The following is a 6,429-nucleotide window of genomic DNA, read 5'->3' on the forward strand; positions in this document are numbered from 1 at the left end:
CAGAGGCAAGTGTGGCTGTCCCTAGGCCAGAGAGCCGGCTTGACACCTTCTCTTTGGAATTTGCCTCTGACACGCTGAACATGTGGGGGACCTTTGCGCTTGGTTTTGGAAATTTTTTTTTTTTTTTGGTTCCATAGCTGATTTTCCATAAGTTGACAAAAAATGTGAGAAAATTCCATTTTCTTGAATTCCTTAGCTAGATGAACATTTGTGCCCAGTGACTCACTCTGATGTAGGGTTCCAAAGAAAGGTGACTGGGACTGTGACACGCAGCCTGCCTTATGTCGAGAACTGTCAGAGAGGACAAGGAGAGGGGGAGCAAAGAACGTTCCAGGCATCCACCGGGTCACCAGTCAGGGCATCAGGATGGAAAAGTAAACCAGTTCTCCATGAGGCCCTCCAGGAGCTCCCCCAAATCTAATGAGGGAGACAGATATGGGGGGGGTACAGTGTTTATTATTTGCCCTATAGAGGAATGAGCTGTGTTGGGGAGAAGCTGACGGGAGGTGGGATTTTGTCTGAAAAGAAAAATCCCTCCTGAAAGAGGTTTTCAGAAGCATTCCCATCGTGTCACCATGTCCATCAGTGACTCAGTGGTCCACAGCCAATGAAGCCTTGGGTCCTCGTCCAGCCCTCTGCTGGCAGTCTCTAGAGGCTGCTGCTGGCTCATGTGTCCCCCACCCCCATCCCCCAAAGTCCACTTTTCTGGATCAGGGAGAATAATCGGGGCAAACACTGGACCCAGTAGCAAGAAGAGGGATGGTCTGAGGGAGATGAAATCCAGCCTCCAGTTGTCTCTTTGGACCTGTAGAATGTTTTTAACATTTTTAATTAGTACTATCATTTAAAGTTGGAATGCATCACATAAAAATTGTCTTGAATTTTCTCTTGTCTTGAAAAGAACTGGAAGACATGGGGACACGGGGCCATATTCCAGCATGGCATCTCTAGGCTGGCACTGGGTGGGAGCTGCCTGCTTCAGATGGAGCATGTACCAGTGAACCTTTGCTGCATAAGAAACCACCCCAAAGCTTAGTGGCTTAAAACAATGATAATATATTAACTGCAATTCTGGATGTCAGCAGTTTGGGCTGGGTTCCGCTGAGCATTTCTTCAGCCAGTTTTGCCGAGGCTCACTCATACTGCTTGCTGCAACCAGAGGCTGACAGGCTGTTGGTGGAATGCCTCGATTCTCCTCCATGTGGCCTGTCCAGCAGCCAGCTCAGCTCCTTCACGTGGGCTCTTCCATCATCAGGAGAGGGGACAGCCCCAATAGGCAGGCACTTTTTGAGCCTCTGCCTACGTTTCTTTCATTAATGTTCTATTGGATAAAGGAAGACAAAAGATCAGTCCAATTCAAAGTCTGGGGAAATAGACACCACCTCTTGATAGGAGGAGCTGCAAAGAATTGGTAATATTTTTTTCATGGACTCCCCGCCACACAGAAACTGGAGGTCAGTTGCTACTTCTTCTTGAACTTCAGCTGCTGAATTTCATATATCTGATGTATTAGTCTGTTCTCGTGCTGCTAATAAAGACATACCAGGCCAGGTACAGTGGCTCATACCTGTAACCCCAGCATTTTGGGAGGCCAAGGCTGGTGGATCACTTGAGGTCAGGAGTTTGAGACCAGCCTGGCCAACATGGTGAAACCCCATCTCTACTAAAAAATACAAAAATTAGCTGGGCATGGTGCCACGCACCTGTAATCCCAGCTACTTGGGAGGTTGAGGCAGGAGAATCACTTGAACCTGGAAGGCAGAGATTTCAGGGATCTGAGATCGCACCATTGCACTCCAGTCTAGGCAACAGAGACCCTATCTCAAAAAAAAAAAAAAAAAAAAAAAAAAAAAAAAAAAAAAAAAAAAAAACCTTTGGGTAACTTATAAAGGAAAGAAGTTTAATGGACTCACAGTTCCACATGGCTGTGGAGGCCTCACAATCATGGCAGAAGGCAAAGGAGAAGCAAAGGCATGTCTTACATGGCAGCAGGCAAGACAGCATGTGCAGCAGAACTCCCCTTTATAAAACCACCAGATCTCTTGAGACTTATTCACTATCATGAGAACAGTATGGAAGAAACTGCCCCCGTGATTCAATTATCTCCACCTGGCCCCACCCTTGACATATGGGGATTATTACAATTCAATGTGAGATTTGGGTGGGGACACAGCCAAACCACATCATCTGGTCTTCTTCAATTTCACTAAACCTGTTGGACCCCTGTAGACATCTAAGGTAACAAACTAAACTGACAACTCTTCTGCTACTTGGGCTCAGAGCTGAGCTCACTTGACCCTTCTACTCACGCCCATGAGAAGGTGAAATGGATTTGATGATGAAAATAAAACCCAGAAAGAGGATCCAATGTCATTGACAAAGGCTTTGCTCAGTGATCCCAAAGGGAAGTCAGGATGGCCAAGATCCAAGGTGTTGAACCGCAAAGCAGAGAACACATCAGTGATGCTGAGACAGACCAGAGTCTCAGGTGAGAACGGCATGATTACAGATGGGGTGAAAATATGACACAGTGCAAGGTTTTAAAAGGCAGCTTCAGAAAGAAATCACAAAAATGACAACTGGGGACAAGAAAAGAAGAGAAAACTCCCCCTTCACAAACAGACCATTCTCACCACACTGGCTCTGCAGCAAAACACTCAGGGGCAAGGCAGTGGAGAGCCAAGCCACAGTGTAGGTTCCAGAGCAAGTGGGGGACCTGGAGGGTTGTAAAACTGGATGCTCAGGGGGACAAAACACAGTCTAAATGAGCAGAGGTTCCCGTACATAGTACAGAACATCTCCAGATGATGCATGAAGACAGCAGGGCAGGGTTCAGTGCTTGGGGACCAGAGCAAGTTCTACCAGAACTAACCAGCAACACCTGTTACAGTGAAAACTGATGTTCTTCCCTGTCTTTCCGTGAGAATTGTTTGACTTTTGTTCCCAGGGGTACAAAAGTGTATCTGAAGTTAATAAATATATTCAAAGAGGATACTATAATTCATATGCTAATATATACATTGCAATGAAGGGTGTACCACCACCTGCGAAGAATTCTTGACCAAAAAAATGAATTTACTCAATCTAATCAAGACTTAACCTCTAGATTACAGGAAATATTGAGGATAGAGGAACAGATAAAGCAATACCATGAAGAAACACTCAGATACTCAGACTGTAGGACTTTGGACAACTCGACTGGCCCAGCCTTTCATCATCGGTATTTAAAAGAGGGGGAAGGAGTAGAAGACTGTTCTAAAATAAAAGAGACTGAAGAGGTATGTCAAGTAAATGCGATGCAGGAAACATGAGTGGTTTCTCATCCTAACACACTAAAATCCCAGTCATAACAAAACACTTGGAGGATAATTAGAGATACTGCAACATGGACTGGGTATGTGATATTAGGAAATCACTGTTTCTTAGGCATGAGACTATTATTGTCTATATGTAGGACTATATTCCTAATTTAGGAGGCACATACTGAAGTATTTATGGTTCATGACAGTTATTAAAATATTATCTTTCTGCTCCAAGCTTCCCTTTCTATACTTGACCTTGTGATGCTGGATCCAGGACTCTGCAAACCATGTGATAGGCTCCGTCAAAAGCGGGAGCTAGAGAGAGGCTGCAAGGCTGGAGGGGAGAAAAGGGTTTGCTTCTTCCTACTTCCTGTTTGTTTCCGTTCTGTCACCTGATAATGCTTCACCCTGGCAGAGGCACTTCATTCCTGTAGCAGCCACTGAATTAGGCCCCTTTCTCAGAGGTCTGGGGCCCAGCCCCACAGCTCAGAGACCAGCACCAGACTAACAGCTGCTCAGTCTCAGGGATCAGACTTTCAGCAACATAGGGTCCCTCCTCAGCCCTAGGGATGGTAGCTACTTCATAAAAATTGCTTCCTCTATGATTCTAGGGAATCTAAGGAGTTCTCTTTTTACTCTTTCAGTTATGTAGTTAATAAATTTATACCTAATTAACAAATCATTATAGTAAATTCTTTCCATTCAAATAAAAGGTATGGTTTCTGTCTCCAGAAGGGGTAAAGTATATCATAATGTTTGCAAGTTGCAAAAGGAAAAAATACAGATATTTAGTTAGATATACATACTTGTATATACAACACATACACATACACAAATGTATATTGAGATAAAGGATATAGAAGAAAAATGTTGAATCTAGGTGGTGGGTGACACAGTAGTCATTGTATTAGACTTTCAACTTTGCAAATTTAAATGTTCTCATATTGAAAGGTTAAAAAAAAAGGGCCAGGCATGGTGGCTCATGCCTGTAATCCCAGCACACTGGGAGGATGAGGCGGGTGAATCACTTGAGGTCAGGAGTTCGAGACCAGCCTGGCCAACATGGTGAAACCCTGTCTCTACTAGAAATACAAAAATTAGCCAGGTGTGGTGGGGCGTGCCTGTAATCCCCGCTACTCAAAAGGCTGAGGCACAAGAATCACTTGAACCCAGGAGGCGGAGATTGCAGTGAGCCAAGATGGCACTATTACACTCCAGCCTGGACGACACAGCAAGACTCTGAATGAAAAATAAAATAAAATAACAAAAGAGGAAGATTAGGATGATGATGATATACAATCATTGTTCACTATGGTATTACTATGAAAATCAAGTTGAGATAACAATTAGAAAGAAAGAAAGAAAAAAAAAACACCTTTACCATTTTCCCAGATACGTCTGCAGCCCCAAAGGCCAGTAATCGTGTGAGAGGTTCGAGTCCTGCTGGCGAGGCTCCCCAACCTTCTTTGACAGAGAAAGCACGTGAACTTGTGAGTGGCAAGTCAGGTCTGCCAAGAACAGTTACATCTGCAGTCGACCCACGGAGGCCCTACCTTGGCAGAGAATCCAAGCCTGGAGGGTCTTTCACACAGGACTCCTCCAGTTCATTCCAATAGAAAAGAACATATGCCTTTATCAAAGAAGAGAAGGACATTCCGCAAACTCCCTGACAAATCGCTTGTTTGGATTACCTCAGTCAGTTCAAATCTCTGACCTAAATCCCTCATGCTCTAAATTAATCCCCTTCTTCTTGCTCTTTCTTCCCACAAAGGCATTTTTGCTATGAAAGAAAGCCTTGCCTATAGCTTAGTAAATTGCCTGCACCTGTCTCTTGGCAAAACCTCATCAAGACCCTGGAGCCACCTCCATTGTTCTTTCTGCCATGCCATCTTGCTTCTCCTCCAAGCCTCTGACCATTCAGCCAAAATGAAGAGCTAGCCTCTCATATGGTCCTGATCGCTATAGCACATATTGTGTTGGGTTTCCATCTGTCACTTGTGGGTGAGGTTTTATCTGTTTCATATCACTGACCAGATCAGTCCATGTCCCACCACAGGTCGTTTATTCTGTACTCTTTCCTTCATTGGCTGCACCCTCACTTGACCCAATTTTTGGTGAGCACAGTTGATTTCACTGCCTTAAGAAAAACATTTGGCTATCTCAGTCCACAATTAAATCTCACTCAGGCAAGGAAGATGGGTGTGAATTCTTATACTACTTTACATGCAGGACCAGGGAGTAGCTCTCCCATTCCTGGAGGCCTCTTGCAAAGCTCGTCATAGAGAAGACCATGAAAGCAGTGGCACCAGGACAAAATAGCAGGCCCCACCCCAAGAAAGTGGGGGATCCAAAGTCTACACTTACTTGGCCTTCACTTCCCGGTGGTTGGCTCTGTCATTTCCTACATGTGAAATAGCCTCCCTCCTTGCCTACTTCCTAAAAGCCTACTCATCTAGTGAGGTCTGGCTCTACCGTTCCATCCCTCACAAAGCTTCCTCTCCTCCCTCCAGCAAGAAGACAAAGGGCCAATAAACACAGGAAGAGCTCCTCACCCTTTCTTACAATGTGGAAAATGAACATGAGGCCAATCAGTCCACATTTTTCACCCCTGGAGTTGTGTAAAAGCAACATGTTTGTAATACTCAGCATCAGAAAGTGTCTGGAAAGATGAGGACTCTCATGTCCTGTTTGCTGTGATCTAAATTGGTGGGGCCACTGTGGAGAAGAAATTGACACTATCAAGTAAAATTTTAAACATATACACCTTATGATGAAGAAATTCCACTTCTCATCAGCTACCGTTGGAGAGAGAGATACTCCTAGCATAAATACACAGAGTGTGTAACCAAATGTTCGCTGAGAGTTGCTTGAAATAGGGACAAATTGGAAACAACCTAAGCATCCACTCATAGAGCAATGGACAAATAAACAGTTGTACAACTATTCTATGAAATGCCAGGAAGTCATTAAATAGAATATAGTAGGTAAAAGCAATGAGACCCAGTAGCAATGAGTGTGCTAGCATGCAGATCCTGGTGTATGATAATATTTTCTATGAAAAGAAGGAAACAGCAGGGCTCTTCAGAGAAATAGCTGATTCCAGAGTCAAGGCAGGGCGGGTACAAGA

This window comes from Macaca nemestrina, chromosome 6, assembly GCF_043159975.1.
Source record: "Macaca nemestrina isolate mMacNem1 chromosome 6, mMacNem.hap1, whole genome shotgun sequence".
NCBI lineage: Eukaryota > Metazoa > Chordata > Mammalia > Primates > Cercopithecidae > Macaca > Macaca nemestrina.